The sequence below is a fragment of the Macaca mulatta genome, chromosome 1 (assembly GCF_049350105.2).
Source record: "Macaca mulatta isolate MMU2019108-1 chromosome 1, T2T-MMU8v2.0, whole genome shotgun sequence".
NCBI lineage: Eukaryota > Metazoa > Chordata > Mammalia > Primates > Cercopithecidae > Macaca > Macaca mulatta.
In genome coordinates this window covers 88,399,726-88,420,264 of record NC_133406.1, presented here as the reverse complement: position 1 = coordinate 88,420,264, position 20,539 = coordinate 88,399,726, and positions in this window count along the sequence as shown.

The window sequence follows — 20,539 nt, the reverse complement described above, 5'->3', positions numbered from 1 at the left end:
GACAGTTCTTGTGGAATAGGCAAAGTGATATTTGGAAGCCCATAGAGGGCTATGGTGAAAAAGGAAATATCCTCAGATGAAATCTGGAAAGAAGCTTTCTGAGAAACTGCTTAGTGTTCTCTTAATTCATCTCACAGAGTTACATCTGTATTTCGTGGATCTCTTTGCTAGCCTTATTTCTGTGGAATCTGAGAACAGATATTTCGGATCCCTTTGAAGACTATAGGGCCAAAGGAAGTATCCTCCGATAACAAAGAGAAAGAAGCTTTCTGAGAAACTTCTTTGTGTTCTGTGAAATCATCTCACAGAGTTACAGCTTTCCCCTCAAGAAGCCTTTCGCTAAGACAGTTCTTGTGGAATTGGCAAAGTGATATTTGGAAGCCCTTAGAGGGCTATGGTGAAAAAGGAAATATCCTCAGATGAAATCTGGAAAGAACCTTTCTGAGAAACTGCTTAGTGTTCTGTTAATTCATCTCACAGAGTTACATCTTAATTTCGTGTATCTCTTTGCTAGCCTCATTTCTGTGGATTCTGAGAACAGATATTTCGGATCCCTTTGAAGACTATAGGGCCAAAGGAAATATCCTCCGATAACAAAGAGAAAGAAGCTTTCTGAGAAACTTCTTTGTGTTCTGTGAAATCATCTCACAGAGTTACAGCTTTCCCCTCAAGAAGCCTTTCGCTAAGACAGTTCTTGTGGAATTGGCAAAGTGATATTTGGAAGCCCATAGAGGGCTATGGTGAAAAAGGAAATATCCTCAGATGAAATCTGGAAAGAAGCTTTCTGAGAAACTGCTCTGTGATGTGTGACTTCCACTCACAGAGTTACATCTGTATTTTGTAGATCTCTTTGCTAGCCTTATTTCTGTGGAATCTGAGAACAGATATTTCGGATCCCTTTGAAGGCTATAGGGCCAAAGGAAATATCCTCCGATAACAAAGAGAAAGAAGCTTTCTGAGAAACTTCTTTGTGTTCTGTGAAATCATCTCACAGAGTTACAGCTTTCCCCTCAAGAAGCCTTTCGCTAAGACAGTTCTTGTGGAATAGGCAAAGTGATATTTGGAAGCCCATAGAGGGCTATGGTGAAAAAGGAAATATCCTCAGATGAAATCTGGAAAGAAGCTTTCTGAGAAACTGCTTAGTGTTCTGTTAATTCATCTCACAGAGTTACATCTGCATTTCGTGGATCTCTTCGCTAGCCTTATTTCTGTGGAATCTGAGAACAGATATTTCGGATCCCTTTGAAGACTATAGGGCCAAAGGAAATATGCTCCGATAACAAAGAGAAAGAAGCTTTCTGAGAAACTTCTTTGTGTTCTGTGTAATCATCTCACAGAGTTAGAACTTTCCCCTCAAGAAGCCTTTCGCTAAGACAGTTCTTGTGGAATTGGCAAAGTGATATTTGGAAGCCCATAGAGGGCTATGGTGAAAAAGGAAATATCCTCAGATGAAATCTGGAAAGAAGCTTTCTGAGAAACTGCTTAGTGTTCTGTTAATTCATCTCACAGAGTTACATCTGTATTTCGTGGATCTCTTTGCTAGCCTTATTTCTGTGGAATCTGAGAACAGATATTTCGGATCCCTTTGAAGACTATAGGGCCAAAGGAAATATCCTGCGATAACAAAGAGAAAGAAGCTTTCTGAGAAACTTCTTTGTGTTCTGTGAAATCATCTCACAGAGTTACAGCTTTCCCCTCAAGAAGCCTTTCGCTAAGACAGATCTTGTGGAATTGGCAAAGTGATATTTGGAAGCCCATAGAGGGCTATGGTGAAAAAGGAAATATCCTCAAATGAAATCTGGAAAGAAGCTTTCTGAGAAACTGCTTAGTGTTCTGTTAATTCATCTCACAGAGTTACATCTGTGTTTCGTGGATCTCTTTTCTAGCCTTATTTCTGTGGAATATGAGAACAGATATTTCGGATCCCTTTGAAGACTATAGGGCCAAAGGAAATATCCTGCGATAACAAAGAGAAAGAAGCTTTCTGAGAAACTTCTTTGTGTTCTGTGAAATCATCTCACAGAGTTACAGCTTTCCCCTCAAGAAGCCTTTCGCTAAGACAGTTCTTGTGGAATTGGCAAAGTGATATTTGGAAGCCCATAGAGGGCTATGGTGAAAAAGGAAATATCCTCAGATGAAATCTGGAAAGAAGCTTTCTGAGAAACTGCCTAGTGTTCTGTTAATTCATCTCACAGAGTTACATCTGTATTTCGTGGATCTCTTTGCTAGCCTTATTTCTGTGGAATCTGAGAACAGATATTTCGGATCCCTTTGAAGACTATAGGGCCAAAGGAAATATCCTCCGATAACAAAGAGAAAGAGGCTTTCTGAGAAACTTCTTTGTGTTCTGTGAAATCATCTCACAGAGTTACAGCTTTCCCCTCAAGCAGCCTTTCGCTAAGACAGTTCCTGTGGAATTGACAAAGTGATATTTGGAAGCCCATAGAGGGCTATGGTGAAAAAGGAAATATCCTCAGATGAAATCTGGAAAGAAGCTTTCTGAGAAACTGCTTAGTGTTCTGTTAATTCATCTCACAGAGTTACATCTGTAATTCGTGGATCTCTTTGTTAGCCTTATTTCTGTGGAATCTGAGAACAGATATTTCGGATCCCTTTGAAGACTATAGGGCCAAAGGAAATATCCTCATATAACAAAGAGAAAGAAGCTTTCTGAGAAACTTATTTGTGTTCTGTGAAATCATCTCACAGAGTTACAGCTTTCCCCTCAAGAAGCCTTTCGCTAAGACAGTTCTTGTGGAATTGGAAAAGTGATATTTGGAAGCCCATAGAGGGCTACGGTGAAAAAGGAAATATCCTCAGATGAAATCTGGAAAGAAGCTTTCTGAGAAACTGCTTAGTGTTCTTTAATTCATCTCACAGAGTTACATCTGTATTTCGTGGATCTCTTTGCTAGCCTTATTTCTGTGGAATCTGAGAACAGATATTTCGGATCCCTTTGAAGACTATAGGGCCAAAGGAAATATCCTCCGATAACAAAGAGAAAGAAGCTTTCTGAGAAACTTCTTTGTGTTCTGTGAAATCATCTCACAGAGTTACAGCTGTCCCCTCAAGAAGCCTTTCGCTAAGACAGTTCTTGTGGAATTGGCAAAGTGATATTTGGAAGCCCATAGTGGGCTATGGTGAAAAAGGAAATATCCTCAGATGAAAACTGGAAAGAAGCTTTCTGAGAAACTGCTCTGTGATGTGTGACTTCCACTCACAGAGTTACATCCGTATTTTGTGGATCTCTTTGCTAGCCTTATTTCTGTGGAATCTGAGAACAGATATTTCGGATCCCTTTGAAGACTATAGGGCCAAAGGAAATATCCTCCGATAACAAAGAGAAAGAAGCTTTCTGAGAAACTTCTTTGTGTTCTGTGAAATCATCTCACAGAGTTACAGCTTTCCCCTCAAGCAGTCTTTCTCTAAGACAGTTCTTTTGGAATTGGCAAAGTGGTATTGGGAAGCCCATAGAGGGCTATGGTGAAAAAGGAAATATCCTCAGATGAAATCTGGAAAGAAGCTTTCTGAGAAACTGCTTAGTGTTCTGTTAATTCATCTCACAGAGTTACATCTGTATTTCGTAGATCTCTTTGCTAGCCTTATTTCTGTGGAATCTGAGAACAGAAATTTCGGATCCATATGAAGACTATAGGGCCAAAGGAATTTTCCTGCGATAACAAAGAGAAAGAAGCTTTCTGAGAAACTTCTTTGTGTTCTGTGAAATCATCTCACAGAGTTACAGCTTTTCCCTCAAGAAGCCTTTCGCTAAGACTGTTCTTGTGGAATAGGCAAAGTGATATTTGGAAGCCCATAGAGGGCTATGGTGAAAAAAGAAATATCCTCAGATGAAATCTGGAAAGAAGCTTTCTGAGAAACTGCTTAGTGTTCTGTTAATTCATCTCACAGAGTTACATCTGTATTTCTTGGATCTCTTTGCTAGCCTTATTTCTGTGGAATCTGAGAACAGATATTTCGGATCCCTTTGAAGACTATAGGGCCAAAGGAAATATCCTCTGATAACAAAAAGAAAGAAGCTTTCTGAGAAACTTCTTTGTGTTCTGTGAAATTATCTCACAGAGTTACAGCTTTCCCCTCAAGAAGCCTTTCGCTAAGACAGTTCTTGTGGAATTGGCAAAGTGATATTTGGAAGCCCATAGAGGGCTATGGTGAAAAAGGAAATATCCTCAGATGAAATTTGGAAAGAAGCTTTCTGAGAAACTGCTCTGTGATGTGTGACTTCCACTCACAGAGTTACATCTGTATTTCGTGGATCTCTTTGCTAGCCTTATTTCTGTGGAATCTGAGAACAGATATTTCGGATCCCTTTGAAGACTATAGGGCCAAAAGAAATATCCTCCAATAAGAAAGAGAAAGAAGCTTTCTGAGAAACATCTTTGTGTTCCGTGAAATCATCTCACAGAGTTACAGCTTTCCCCTCCAGAAGCCTTTCACTAAGACAGTTCTTGTGGAATTGGCAAGGTGATATTTGGAAGCCCATAGAGGGCTGTGGTGAAAAAGGAAATATCCTCAGATGAAATCTGGAAAGAAGCTTTCTGAGAACCTGCTTAGTGTTCTGTAAATTCATCTCACAGAGTTACATCTGTATTTCGTGGATCTCCTTGCTAGCCTTATTTCTGTGGAATCTGAGAACAGATATTTCGGATCCCTTTGAAGACTATAGGGCCAAAGGAAATATCCTCCGAAAACAAAGAGAAAGAAGCTTTCTGAGAAACTTCTTTGTGTTCTGTGAAATCATCCCACAGAGTTACAGCTTTCCCCTCAAGAAGTCTTTCGCTAAGACAGTTCTTGTGGAATTGGCAAAGTGATATTTGGAAGCCCATAGAGGGCTATGGTGAAAAAGGAAATATCCTCAGATGAAATCTGGAAAGAAGTTTTCTGAGAAACTGCTCCGTGATGTGTGACTTCCACTCACAGAGTTACATCTGTATTTCGTGGATCTCTTTGCTAGCCTTATTTCTGTGGAATCTGAGAACAGATATTTCGGATCCCTTTGAAGACTATAGGGCCAAAGGAAGTATCCTCCGATAACAAAGAGAAAGAAGCTTTCTGAAAAACTTCTTTGTGTTCTGTGAAATCATCTCACAGAGTTACAGCTTTCCCCTCAAGAAGCCTTTCGCTAAGACAGTTCTTGTGGAATTGGCAAAGTGATATTTGGAAGCCCTTAGAGGGCTATGGTGAAAAAGGAAATATCCTCAGATGAAATCTGGAAAGAACCTTTCTGAGAAACTGCTTAGTGTTCTGTTAATTCATCTCACAGAGTTACATCTTAATTTCGTGTATCTCTTTGCTAGCCTCATTTCTGTGGATTCTGAGAACAGATATTTCGGATCCCTTTGAAGACTATAGGGCCAAAGGAAATATCCTCCGATAACAAAGAGAAAGAAGCTTTCTGAGAAACTTCTTTGTGTTCTGTGAAATCATCTCACAGAGTTACAGCTTTACCCTCAAGCAGCCTTACGCTAAGACAGTTCTTGTGGAATTGGCAAAGTGATATTTGGAAGCCCATAGAGGGCTATGTTGAAAAAGGATATATCCTCAGATGAAATCTGGAAAGAAGCTTTCTGAGAAACTGCTCTGTCACGTGTGACTTCCACTCACAGAGTTACATCTGAATTTCGTGGATCTCTTTGCTAGCCTTATTTCTGTGGAATCTGGAACAGATATTTCGGATACCTTTGAAGACTATAGGGCCAAAGGAAATATCCTCCGATAACAAATAGAAATTAGCTTTCTGAGAAACTTCTTTGTGTTCTGTGAAATCACCTCACAGATTTACAGCTTTCCCCTCAAGCAGCCTTTCGCTAAGACAGTTCTTGTGGAATTGGCAAAGTGATATTTGGAAGCCCATAGAGGGCTATGGTGAAAAAGGAAATATCCTCAGATGAAATCTGGAAAGAAGCTTTCTGAGAAACTGCTTAGTGTTCCGTTAATTCATCTCACAGAGTTACATCTGTATTTCGTGAATCTCTCTGCTAACCTTATTTCTGTGGAATCTGAGAACAGAGATTTCGGATCCCTTCGAAGACTATAGGGCCAAAGGAAATATCCTCCGATAACAAAGAGAAAGAAGCTTTCTGAGAAACTTCTTTGTGTTCTGTGAAATCATCTCACAGAGTTACAGCTTTCCCCTCAAGAAGCCTTTCGCTAAGACAGTTCTTGTGGAATTGGCAAAGTGATATTTGGAAGCCCATAGACGGTATGGTGAAAAAGGAAATATCTTCAGATGAAATCTGGAAAGAAGCTTTCTGAGAAACTGCTTAGTGTTCTGTTAATTCATCTCACAGAGTTACATCTGTATTTCGTGGATCTCTTTGCTAGCCTTATTTCTGTGGAATCTGAGAACAGATATTTCGGATCCCTTTGAAGACTATAGGGCCAAAGGAAATATCCTCCGATAACAAAGAGAAAGAAGCTTTCTGAGAAACTTCTTTGTGTTCTGTGAAATCATCTCACAGAGTTACAGCTTTCCCCTCAAGAAGCCTTTCGCGAAGACAGTTCTTGTGGAATTGGCAAAGTGATATTTGGAAGCCCATAGAGGCCTATGGTGAAAAAGGAAATATCCTCAGATGAAATCTGGAAAGAAGCTTTATGAGAAACTGCTTAGTGTTCTGTTAATTCATCTCACAGAGTTACATCTGCATTTCGTGGATCTCTTCGCTAGCCTTATTTCTGTGGAATCTGAGAACAGATATTTCGGATCCCTTTGAAGACTATAGGGCCAAAGGAAATATCCTCCGATGACAAAGAGAAAGAAGCTTTCTGAGAAACTTCTTTGTGTTCTGTGAAATCATCTCAGAGAGTTACAGCTTTCCCCTCAAGCAGCCTTTCTCTAAGACAGTTCTTGTGGAGTTGGCAAAGTGGTATTTGGAAGCCCATAGAGGGCTATGGTGAAAAAGTAAATATCCTCAGATGAAATCTGGAAAGAAGCTTTCTGAGAAACTGCTTAGTGTTCTGTTAATTCATCTCACAGAGTTACATCTGTATTTCGTGGATCTCTTTGCTAGCCTTATTTCTGTGGAATCTGAGAACAGATATTTCGGATCCCTTTGAAGACTATAGGGCCAAAGGAATTTTCCTGCGATAACAAAGAGAAAGAAGCTTTCTGAGAAACTTCTTTGTGTTCTGTGAAATCATCTCACAGAGTTACAGCTTTCCCCTCAAGAAGCCTTTCGCTAAGAGAGTTCTTGCGGAATAGGCAAAGTGATATTTGGAAGCCCATAGAGGGCTATGGTGAAAAAGGAAATATCCTCAGATGAAATCTGGAAAGAAGCTTTCTGAGAAACTGCTTAGTGTTCTGTTAATTCATCTCACAGAGTTACATCTGTATTTCGTGGATCTGTTTTCTAGCCTTATTTCTGTGGAATCTGAGAACAGATATTTCGGATCCCTTTGAAGACTATAGGGCCAAAGGAAATATCCTCCGATAACAAAGAGAAAGAAGCTTTCTGGGAAACTTCTTTGTGTTCCGTGAAATCATCTAACAGAGTTACAGCTTTCCCCTCAAGCAGCCTTTCGCTAAGACAGTTCTTGTGGAATTGGCAAAGTGATATTTGGAAGCCCATAGAGGGCTATGGTGAAAAAGGAAATATCCTCAGATGAAATCTGGAGAGAAGCTTTCTGAGAAACTCCTTAGTGTTCTGTTAATTCATCTCACAGAGTTACATCTGTATTTCGTGGATCTCTTTTCTAGCCTTATTTCTGTGGAATCTGAGAACAGATATTTCGGATCCCTTTGAAGACTATAGGGCCAAAGGAAATATCCTCCGATAACAAACAGAAAGAAGCTTTCTGAGAAACTTCTTTGTGTTCTGTGAAATCATCTCACAGAGTTACAGCTTTCCCCTCAAGAAGCCTTTCGCTAAGACAGTTCTTGTGGAATTGGGAAAGTGATATTTGGAAGCCCTTAGAGGGCTATGGTGAAAAAGGAAATATCCTCAGATGAAATCTGGAAAGAAGCTTTCTGAGAAACTGCATAGTATTCTGTTAATTCATCTCACAGAGTTACATCTGTATTTCGTGGATCTCTTTGCTAGCCTTAATTCTGTGGAATCTGAGAACAGATATTTCGGATCCCTTTGAAAACTATAGGGCCAAAGGAAATATCCTCCGATAACAAAGAGAAAGAAGCTTTCTGAGAAACTTCTTTGTGTTCTGTGAAATCATCTCACAGAGTTACAGCTTTCCCCTCAAGCAGCCTTTCGCTAAGACAGTTCTTGTGGAATTGGCAAAGTGATATTTGGAAGCCCATAGAGGGCTATGGTGAAAAAGGAAATATCCTCAGATGAAATCTGGAGAGAAGCTTTCTGAGAAACTGCTTAGTGTTCTGTTAATTCATCTCACAGAGTTACATCTGTATTTCGTGGATCTCTTTTCTAGCCTTATTTCTGTGGAATGTGAGAACAGATATTTCGGATCCCTTTGAAGACTATAGGGCCAAAGGAAATATCCTGCGATAACAAAGAGAAAGAAGCTTTCTGAGAAACTTCTTTGTGTTCTGTGAAATCATCTCACAGAGTTACAGCTTTCCCCTCAAGAAGCCTTTCGCTAAGACAGTTCTTGTGGAATTGGAAAAGTGATATTTGGAAGCCCATAGAGGGCTATGGTGAAAAAGGAAATATCCTCAGATGAAATCTGGAAAGAAGCTTTCTGAGAAACTGCTTAGTGTTCTGTTAATTCATCTCACAGAGTTACATCTGTATTTCGTGGATCTCTTTGCTAGCCTTATTTCTGTGGAATCTGAGAACAGATATTTCGGATCCCTTTGAAGACTATAGGGCCAAAGGAAATATCCTCCGATAACAAAGAGAAAGAAGCTTTCTGAGAAACTTCTTTGTGTTCTGTGAAATCATCTCACAGAGTTACAGCTTTCCCCTCAAGCAGCCTTTCTCTAAGACAGTTCTTGTGGAATTGGCAAAGTGGTATTTGGAAGCCCATAGAGGGCTATGGTGAAAAAGGAAATATCCTCAGATGAAATCTGTAAAGAAGCTTTCTGAGAAACTCCTTAGTGTTCTGTTAATTCATCTCACAGAGTTACATCTGTATTTCGTGGATCTCTTTGCTAGCCTTATTTCTGTGGAATCTGAGAACAGATATTTCGGATCCCTTTGAAGACTATAGGGCCAAAGGAATTTTCCTGCGATAACAAAGAGAAAGAAGCTTTCTGAGAAACTTCTTTGTGTTCTGTGAAATCATCTCACAGAGTTACAGCTTTCCCCTCAAGAAGCCTCTCGCTAAGACAGTTCTTGTGGAATTGGCAAAGTGATATTTGGAAGCCCATAGAGGGCTATGTTGAAAAAGGAAATATCCTCAGATGAAATCTGCAAAGAAGCTTTCTGAGAAACTCCTTAGTGTTCTGTTAATTCATCTCACAGAGTTACATCTGTATTTCGTGGATCTCTTTTCTAGCCTTATTTCTGTGGAATCTGAGAACAGATATTTCGGATCCCTTTGAAGACTATAGGGCCAAAGGAAATATCCTCCGATAACAAAGAGAAAGAAGCTTTCTGGGAAACTTCTTTGTGTTCTGTGAAATCATCTCACAGAGTTACAGCTTTCCCCTCAAGCAGCCTTTCGCTAAGACAGTTCTTGTGGAATTGGCATAGTGATATTTGGAAGCCCATAGAGGGCTATGGTGAAAAAGGAAATATCCTCAGATGAAATCTGGAAAGAAGCCTTCTGAGAAACTGCATAGTATTCTGTTAATTCATCTCACAGAGTTACATCTGTATTTCGTGGATCTCTTTGCTAGCCTTAATTCTGTGGAATCTGAGAACAGATATTTCGGATCCCTTTGAAAACTATAAGGCCAAAGGAAATATCCTCAGATAACAAAGAGAAAGAAGCTGTCTGATAAACTTCTTTGTGTTCTGTGAAATCATCTCACAGAGTTACAGCTTTCCCCTCAAGAAGCCTTTCACTACGACAGTTCTTGTGGAATTGGCAAAGTGATATTTGTAAGCCCGTAGAGGGCTATGGTGAAAAAGGAAATATCCTCAGATGAAATCTGGAAAGAAGCTTTCTGAGAAACTGCTCTGTGATGTGTGACTTCCACTCACAGAGTTACATCTGTATTTCATGGATCTCTTTGCTAGCCTTATATCTGTGGAATCTGAGAACAGATATTTCGGATCCCTTTGAAGACAATAGGGCCAAAGGAAATATCCTCCGATAACAAAGAGAAAGAAGCTTTCTGAGAAACTTCTTTGTGTTCTGCGAAATCATCTCACAGAGTTACAGCTTTCCCCTCAAGAAGCCTTTCGCTAAGACAGTTCTTGTGGAATTGGCAAAGTGATATTTGGAAGCCCATAGAGGGCTATGGTGAAAAAGGAAATATCTTCAGATGAAATCTGCAAAGAAGCTTTCTGAGAAACTGCTTAGTGGTCTCTTAATTCATCTCACAGAGTTACATCTGTATTTCGTGGATCTCTTTGCTAGCCTTATTTCTGTGGAATCTGAGAACAGATATTTCGGATCCCTTTGAAGACTATAGGGCCAAAGGAAATATCCTCTGATAACAAAGAGAAAGAAGCTGTCTGAGAAACTTCTTTGTGTTCTGTGAAATCATCTCACAGAGTTTCAGCTTTTCCCTCAAGTAGCCTTTCGCTAAGACAGTTCTTGTGGAATTGGCAAAGTGATATTTGGAAGCCCATAGAGGGCTATGGTGAAAAAGGAAATATCCTCAGATGAAATCTGGAAGGAAGCTTTCTGAGAAACTGCTCTGTGATGTGTGACTTCCACTCACAGAGTTACATCTGTATTTCGTGGATCTCTTTGCTAGCCTTATTGCTGTGGAATCTGAGAACAGATATTTCGGATCCCTTTGAAGACTATAGGGCCAAACGAAATATCCTCCGATAACAAAGAGAAAGAAGCTTTCTGAGAAACTTCTTTGTGTTCTGTGAAATCATCTCACAGAGTTACAGATTTCCCCTCAAGAAGCCTGTCGCTAAGACAGTTCTTGTGGAATTGGCAAAGTGATATTTGGAAGCCCCTAGAGGCCTATGGTGAAAAAGGAAATATCCTCAGATGAAATCTGGAAAGAAGCTTTCTGAGAAACTGCTTAGTGTTCTGTTATTTCATCTCACCGAATTACATCTGTATTTCGTGGATCTCTTTGCTAGCCTTATTTCTGTGGAATCTGAGAACAGATATATCGGATCCCTTTGAAGACTATAGGGCCAAAGGAAATATCCTCCGATAACAAAGAGAAAGAAGCTTTCTGAGAAACTTCTTTGTGTTCTGTGAAATCATCTCACAGAGTTACAGCTTTCCCCTCTAGAAGCCTTTCGCTAAGACAGTTCTTGTGGAATTGACAAAGTGATATTTGGAAGCCCATAGTGGGCTATGTTGAAAAAGGAAATATCCTCAGATGAAATCTGGAAAGAAGCTTTCTGTGAAACTGCTTAGTGTTCTGTTAATTCATCTCACAGAGTTACATGTGTATTACATGGATCTCTTTGCTAGCCTTATTTCTGTGGAATCTGAGAACAGATATTTCGGATCCCTTTGAAGACTATAGGGCCAAAGGAAATATCCTCCGATAACAAAGAGAAAGAAGCTTTCTGAGAAACTTCTTTGTGTTCTGCGAAATCATCTCACAGAGTTACAGCTTTCCCCTCAAGAAGCCTTTCGCTAAGACAGTTCTTGTGGAATTGGCAAAGTGATATTTGGAAGCCCTTAGAGGGCTATGGTGAAAAAGGAAATATCCTCAGATGAAATCTGGAAAGAAGCTTTCTGAGAAACTGCTCTGTGATGTGTGACTTCCACTCACAGAGTTACATCTGTATTTCGTGGATCTCTTTTCTAGCCTTATTTCTGTGGAATCTGAGAACAGATATTTCGGATCCCTTTGAAGACTATAGGGCCAAAGGAAATATCCTCGGACAACAAAGAGAAAGAAGCTTTCTGAGAAACTTCTTTGTGTTCTGTGAAATCATCTCACAGAGTTACAGCTTTCCCCTCAAGAAGCCTTTCCCTAAGACAGTTCTTGTGGAATTGGCAAAGTGATATTTGGAAGCCCTTAGAGGGCTATGGTGAAAAAGGAAATATCCTCAGATGAAATCTGGAAAGAAGCTTTCTGAGAAACTGCATAGTATTCTGTTAATTCATCTCACAGAGTTACATCTGTATTTCTTGGATCTCTTTGCTAGCCTTAATTCTGTGGAATCTGAGAACAGATATTTCGGATCCCTTTGAAAACTATAGGGCCAAAGGAAATATCCTCAGATAACAAAGAGAAAGAAGCTGTCTGATAAACTTCTTTGTGTTCTGTGAAATCATCTCACAGAGTTACAGCTTTCCCCTCAAGAAGCCTTTCACTAAGACAGTTCTTGTGGAATTGGCAAAGTGATATTTGTAAGCCCGTAGAGGGCTATGGTGAAAAAGGAAATATCCTCAGATGAAATCTGGAAAGAAGCTTTCTGAGAAACTGCTCTGTGATGTGTGACTTCCACTCACAGAGTTACATCTGTATTTCATGGATCTCTTTGCTAGCCTTATTTCTGTGGAATCTGAGAACAGATATTTCGGATCCCTTTGAAGACAATAGGGCCAAAGGAAATATCCTCCGATAACAAAGAGAAAGAAGCTTTCTGAGAAACTTCTTTGTGTTCTGTGAAATCATCTCACAGAGTTACAGCTTTCCCCTCAAGCAGCCTTTCTCTAAGACAGTTCTTGTGGAATTGGCAAAGTGGTATTTGGAAGCCCATAGAGGGCTATGGTGAAAAAGGAAATATCCTCAGATGAAATCTGTAAAGAAGCTTTCTGAGAAACTCCTTAGTGTTCTGTTAATTCATCTCACAGAGTTACATCTGTATTTCGTGGATCTCTTTGCTAGCCTTATTTCTGTGGAATCTGAGAACAGATATTTCGGATCCCTTTGAAGACTATAGGGCCAAAGGAATTTTCCTGCGATAACAAAGAGAAAGAAGCTTTCTGAGAAACTTCTTTGTGTTCTGTGAAATCATCTCACAGAGTTAAAGCTTTCCCCTCAAGAAGCCTCTCGCTAAGACAGTTCTTGTGGAATTGGCAAAGTGATATTTGGAAGCCCATAGAGGGCTATGTTGAAAAAGGAAATATCCTCAGATGAAATCTGCAAAGAAGCTTTCTGAGAAACTCCTTAGTGTTCTGTTAATTCATCTCACAGAGTTACATCTGTATTTCGTGGATCTCTTTTCTAGCCTTATTTCTGTGGAATCTGAGAACAGATATTTCGGATCCCTTTGAAGACTATAGGGCCAAAGGAAATATCCTCCGATAACAAAGAGAAAGAAGCTTTCTGGGAAACTTCTTTGTGTTCTGTGAAATCATCTCACAGAGTTACAGCTTTCCCCTCAAGCAGCCTTTCGCTAAGACAGTTCTTGTGGAATTGGCATAGTGATATTTGGAAGCCCATAGAGGGCTATGGTGAAAAAGGAAATATCCTCAGATGAAATCTGGAAAGAAGCCTTCTGAGAAACTGCATAGTATTCTGTTAATTCATCTCACAGAGTTACATCTGTATTTCGTGGATCTCTTTGCTAGCCTTAATTCTGTGGAATCTGAGAACAGATATTTCGGATCCCTTTGAAAACTATAAGGCCAAAGGAAATATCCTCAGATAACAAAGAGAAAGAAGCTGTCTGATAAACTTCTTTGTGTTCTGTGAAATCATCTCACAGAGTTTCAGCTTTTCCCTCAAGTAGCCTTTCGCTAAGACAGTTCTTGTGGAATTGGCAAAGTGATATTTGGAAGCCCATAGAGGGCTATGGTGAAAAAGGAAATATCCTCAGATGAAATCTGGAAGGAAGCTTTCTGAGAAACTGCTCTGTGAGGTGTGACTTCCACTCACAGAGTTACATCTGTATTTCGTGGATCTCTTTGCTAGCCTTATTGCTGTGGAATCTGAGAACAGATATTTCGGATCCCTTTGAAGACTATAGGGCCAAACGAAATATCCTCCGATAACAAAGAGAAAGAAGCTTTCTGAGAAACTTCTTTGTGTTCTGTGAAATCATCTCACAGAGTTACAGCTTTCCCCTCAAGAAGCCTGTCGCTAAGACAGTTCTTGTGGAATTGGCAAAGTGATATTTGGAAGCCCCTAGAGGCCTATGGTGAAAAAGGAAATATCCTCAGATGAAATCTGGAAAGAAGCTTTCTGAGAAACTGCTTAGTGTTCTGTTAATTCATCTCACCGAATTACATCTGTATTTCGTGGATCTCTTTGCTAGCCTTATTTCTGTGGAATCTGAGAACAGATATATCGGATCCCTTTGAAGACTATAGGGCCAAAGGAAATATCCTCCGATAACAAAGAGAAAGAAGCTTTCTGAGAAACTTCTTTGTGTTCTGTGAAATCATCTCACAGAGTTACAGCTTTCCCCTCTAGAAGCCTTTCGCTAAGACAGTTCTTGTGGAATTGACAAAGTGATATTTGGAAGCCCATAGTGGGCTATGTTGAAAAAGGAAATATCCTCAGATGAAATCTGGAAAGAAGCTTTCTGTGAAACTGCTTAGTGTTCTGTTAATTCATCTCACAGAGTTACATGTGTATTACGTGGATCTCTTTGCTAGCCTTATTTCTGTGGAATCTGAGAACAGATATTTCGGATCCCTTTGAAGACTATAGGGCCAAAGGAAATATCCTCCGATAACAAAGAGAAAGAAGCTGTCTGAGAAACTTCTTTGTGTTCTGTGAAATCATCTCACAGAGTTTCAGCTTTTCCCTCAAGTAGCCTTTCGCTAAGACAGTTCTTGTGGAATTGGCAAAGTGATATTTGGAAGCCCATAGAGGGCTATGGTGAAAAAGGAAATATCCTCAGATGAAATCTGGAAGGAAGCTTTCTGAGAAACTGCTCTGTGATGTGTGACTTCCACTCACAGAGTTACATCTGTATTTCGTGGATCTCTTTGCTAGCCTTATTGCTGTGGAATCTGAGAACAGATATTTCGGATCCCTTTGAAGACTATAGGGCCAAACGAAATATCCTCCGATAACAAAGAGAAAGAAGCTTTCTGAGAAACTTCTTTGTGTTCTGTGAAATCATCTCACAGAGTTACAGCTTTCCCCTCAAGAAGCCTGTCGCTAAGACAGTTCTTGTGGAATTGGCAAAGTGATATTTGGAAGCCCCTAGAGGCCTATGGTGAAAAAGGAAATATCCTCAGATGAAATCTGGAAAGAAGCTTTCTGAGAAACTGCTTAGTGTTCTGTTATTTCATCTCACCGAATTACATCTGTATTTCGTGGATCTCTTTGCTAGCCTTATTTCTGTGGAATCTGAGAACAGATATATCGGATCCCTTTGAAGACTATAGGGCCAAAGGAAATATCCTCCGATAACAAAGAGAAAGAAGCTTTCTGAGAAACTTCTTTGTGTTCTGTGAAATCATCTCACAGAGTTACAGCTTTCCCCTCTAGAAGCCTTTCGCTAAGACAGTTCTTGTGGAATTGACAAAGTGATATTTGGAAGCCCATAGTGGGCTATGTTGAAAAAGGAAATATCCTCAGATGAAATCTGGAAAGAAGCTTTCTGTGAAACTGCTTAGTGTTCTGTTAATTCATCTCACAGAGTTACATGTGTATTACATGGATCTCTTTGCTAGCCTTATTTCTGTGGAATCTGAGAACAGATATTTCGGATCCCTTTGAAGACTATAGGGCCAAAGGAAATATCCTCCGATAACAAAGAGAAAGAAGCTTTCTGAGAAACTTCTTTGTGTTCTGCGAAATCATCTCACAGAGTTACAGCTTTCCCCTCAAGAAGCCTTTCGCTAAGACAGTTCTTGTGGAATTGGCAAAGTGATATTTGGAAGCCCTTAGAGGGCTATGGTGAAAAAGGAAATATCCTCAGATGAAATCTGGAAAGAAGCTTTCTGAGAAACTGCTCTGTGATGTGTGACTTCCACTCACAGAGTTACATCTGTATTTCGTGGATCTCTTTTCTAGCCTTATTTCTGTGGAATCTGAGAACAGATATTTCGGATCCCTTTGAAGACTATAGGGCCAAAGGAAATATCCTCGGACAACAAAGAGAAAGAAGCTTTCTGAGAAACTTCTTTGTGTTCTGTGAAATCATCTCACAGAGTTACAGCTTTCCCCTCAAGAAGCCTTTCCCTAAGACAGTTCTTGTGGAATTGGCAAAGTGATATTTGGAAGCCCTTAGAGGGCTATGGTGAAAAAGGAAATATCCTCAGATGAAATCTGGAAAGAAGCTTTCTGAGAAACTGCATAGTATTCTGTTAATTCATCTCACAGAGTTACATCTGTATTTCTTGGATCTCTTTGCTAGCCTTAATTCTGTGGAATCTGAGAACAGATATTTCGGATCCCTTTGAAAACTATAGGGCCAAAGGAAATATCCTCAGATAACAAAGAGAAAGAAGCTGTCTGATAAACTTCTTTGTGTTCTGTGAAATCATCTCACAGAGTTACAGCTTTCCCCTCAAGAAGCCTTTCACTAAGACAGTTCTTGTGGAATTGGCAAAGTGATATTTGTAAGCCCGTAGAGGGCTATGGTGAAAAAGGAAATATCCTCAGATGAAATCTGGAAAGAAGCTTTCTGAGAAACTGCTCTGTGATGTGTGACTTCCACTCACAGAGTTACATCTGTATTTCATGGATCTCTTTGCTAGCCTTATTTCTGTGGAATCTGAGAACAGATATTTCGGATCCCTTTGAAGACAATAGGGCCAAAGGAAATATCCTCCGATAACAAAGAGAAAGAAGCTTTCTGAGAAACTTCTTTGTGTTCTGTGAAATCATCTCACAGAGTTACAGCTTTCCCCTCAAGCAGCCTTTCTCTAAGACAGTTCTTGTGGAATTGGCAAAGTGGTATTTGGAAGCCCATAGAGGGCTATGGTGAAAAAGGAAATATCCTCAGATGAAATCTGTAAAGAAGCTTTCTGAGAAACTCCTTAGTGTTCTGTTAATTCATCTCACAGAGTTACATCTGTATTTCGTGGATCTCTTTGCTAGCCTTATTTCTGTGGAATCTGAGAACAGATATTTCGGATCCCTTTGAAGACTATAGGGCCAAAGGAATTTTCCTGCGATAACAAAGAGAAAGAAGCTTTCTGAGAAACTTCTTTGTGTTCTGTGAAATCATCTCACAGAGTTAAAGCTTTCCCCTCAAGAAGCCTCTCGCTAAGACAGTTCTTGTGGAATTGGCAAAGTGATATTTGGAAGCCCATAGAGGGCTATGTTGAAAAAGGAAATATCCTCAGATGAAATCTGCAAAGAAGCTTTCTGAGAAACTCCTTAGTGTTCTGTTAATTCATCTCACAGAGTTACATCTGTATTTCGTGGATCTCTTTTCTAGCCTTATTTCTGTGGAATCTGAGAACAGATATTTCGGATCCCTTTGAAGACTATAGGGCCAAAGGAAATATCCTCCGATAACAAAGAGAAAGAAGCTTTCTGGGAAACTTCTTTGTGTTCTGTGAAATCATCTCACAGAGTTACAGCTTTCCCCTCAAGCAGCCTTTCGCTAAGACAGTTCTTGTGGAATTGGCATAGTGATATTTGGAAGCCCATAGAGGGCTATGGTGAAAAAGGAAATATCCTCAGATGAAATCTGGAAAGAAGCCTTCTGAGAAACTGCATAGTATTCTGTTAATTCATCTCACAGAGTTACATCTGTATTTCGTGGATCTCTTTGCTAGCCTTAATTCTGTGGAATCTGAGAACAGATATTTCGGATCCCTTTGAAAACTATAAGGCCAAAGGAAATATCCTCAGATAACAAAGAGAAAGAAGCTGTCTGATAAACTTCTTTGTGTTCTGTGAAATCATCTCACAGAGTTTCAGCTTTTCCCTCAAGTAGCCTTTCGCTAAGACAGTTCTTGTGGAATTGGCAAAGTGATATTTGGAAGCCCATAGAGGGCTATGGTGAAAAAGGAAATATCCTCAGATGAAATCTGGAAGGAAGCTTTCTGAGAAACTGCTCTGTGATGTGTGACTTCCACTCACAGAGTTACATCTGTATTTCGTGGATCTCTTTGCTAGCCTTATTGCTGTGGAATCTGAGAACAGATATTTCGGATCCCTTTGAAGACTATAGGGCCAAACGAAATATCCTCCGATAACAAAGAGAAAGAAGCTTTCTGAGAAACTTCTTTGTGTTCTGTGAAATCATCTCACAGAGTTACAGCTTTCCCCTCAAGAAGCCTGTCGCTAAGACAGTTCTTGTGGAATTGGCAAAGTGATATTTGGAAGCCCCTAGAGGCCTATGGTGAAAAAGGAAATATCCTCAGATGAAATCTGGAAAGAAGCTTTCTGAGAAACTGCTTAGTGTTCTGTTAATTCATCTCACCGAATTACATCTGTATTTCGTGGATCTCTTTGCTAGCCTTATTTCTGTGGAATCTGAGAACAGATATATCGGATCCCTTTGAAGACTATAGGGCCAAAGGAAATATCCTCCGATAACAAAGAGAAAGAAGCTTTCTGAGAAACTTCTTTGTGTTCTGTGAAATCATCTCACAGAGTTACAGCTTTCCCCTCTATAAGCCTTTCGCTAAGACAGTTCTTGTGGAATTGACAAAGTGATATTTGGAAGCCCATAGTGGGCTATGCTGAAAAAGGAAATATCCTCAGATGAAATCTGGAAAGAAGCTTTCTGTGAAACTGCTTAGTGTTCTGTTAATTCATCTCACAGAGTTACATGTGTATTACGTGGATCTCTTTGCTAGCCTTATTTCTGTGGAATCTGAGAACAGATATTTCGGATCCCTTTGAAGACTATAGGGCCAAAGGAAATATCCTCCGATAACAAAGAGAAAGAAGCTGTCTGAGAAACTTCTTTGTGTTCTGTGAAATCATCTCACAGAGTTTCAGCTTTTCCCTCAAGTAGCCTTTCGCTAAGACAGTTCTTGTGGAATTGGCAAAGTGATATTTGGAAGCCCATAGAGGGCTATGGTGAAAAAGGAAATATCCTCAGATGAAATCTGGAAGGAAGCTTTCTGAGAAACTGCTCTGTGATGTGTGACTTCCACTCACAGAGTTACATCTGTGTTTCGTGGATCTCTTTGCTAGCCTTATTGCTGTGGAATCTGAGAACAGATATTTCGGATCCCTTTGAAGACTATAGGGCCAAACGAAATATCCTCCGATAACAAAGAGAAAGAAGCTTTCTGAGAAACTTCTTTGTGTTCTGTGAAATCATCTCACAGAGTTACAGCTTTCCCCTCAAGAAGCCTGTCGCTAAGACAGTTCTTGTGGAATTGGCAAAGTGATATTTGGAAGCCCCTAGAGGCCTATGGTGAAAAAGGAAATATCCTCAGATGAAATCTGGAAAGAAGCTTTCTGAGAAACTGCTTAGTGTTCTGTTATTTCATCTCACCGAATTACATCTGTATTTCGTGGATCTCTTTGCTAGCCTTATTTCTGTGGAATCTGAGAACAGATATATCGGATCCCTTTGAAGACTATAGGGCCAAAGGAAATATCCTCCGATAACAAAGAGAAAGAAGCTTTCTGAGAAACTTCTTTGTGTTCTGTGAAATCATCTCACAGAGTTACAGCTTTCCCCTCTAGAAGCCTTTTGCTAAGACAGTTCTTGTGGAATTGACAAAGTGATATTTGGAAGCCCATAGTGGGCTATGTTGAAAAAGGAAATATCCTCAGATGAAATCTGGAAAGAAGCTTTCTGTGAAACTGCTTAGTGTTCTGTTAATTCATCTCACAGAGTTACATGTGTATTACATGGATCTCTTTGCTAGCCTTATTTCTGTGGAATCTGAGAACAGATATTTCGGATCCCTTTGAAGACTATAGGGCCAAAGGAAATATCCTCCGATAACAAAGAGAAAGAAGCTTTCTGAGAAACTTCTTTGTGTTCTGCGAAATCATCTCACAGAGTTACAGCTTTCCCCTCAAGAAGCCTTTCGCTAAGACAGTTCTTGTGGAATTGGCAAAGTGATATTTGGAAGCCCTTAGAGGGCTATGGTGAAAAAGGAAATATCCTCAGATGAAATCTGGAAAGAAGCTTTCTGAGAAACTGCTCTGTGATGTGTGACTTCCACTCACAGAGTTACATCTGTATTTCGTGGATCTCTTTTCTAGCCTTATTTCTGTGGAATCTGAGAACAGATATTTCGGATCCCTTTGAAGACTATAGGGCCAAAGGAAATATCCTCGGACAACAAAGAGAAAGAAGCTTTCTGAGAAACTTCTTTGTGTTCTGTGAAATCATCTCACAGAGTTACAGCTTTCCCCTCAAGAAGCCTTTCCCTAAGACAGTTCTTGTGGAATTGGCAAAGTGATATTTGGAAGCCCTTAGAGGGCTATGGTGAAAAAGGAAATATCCTCAGATGAAATCTGGAAAGAAGCTTTCTGAGAAACTGCATAGTATTCTGTTAATTCATCTCACAGAGTTACATCTGTATTTCTTGGATCTCTTTGCTAGCCTTAATTCTGTGGAATCTGAGAACAGATATTTCGGATCCCTTTGAAAACTATAGGGCCAAAGGAAATATCCTCAGATAACAAAGAGAAAGAAGCTGTCTGATAAACTTCTTTGTGTTCTGTGAAATCATCTCA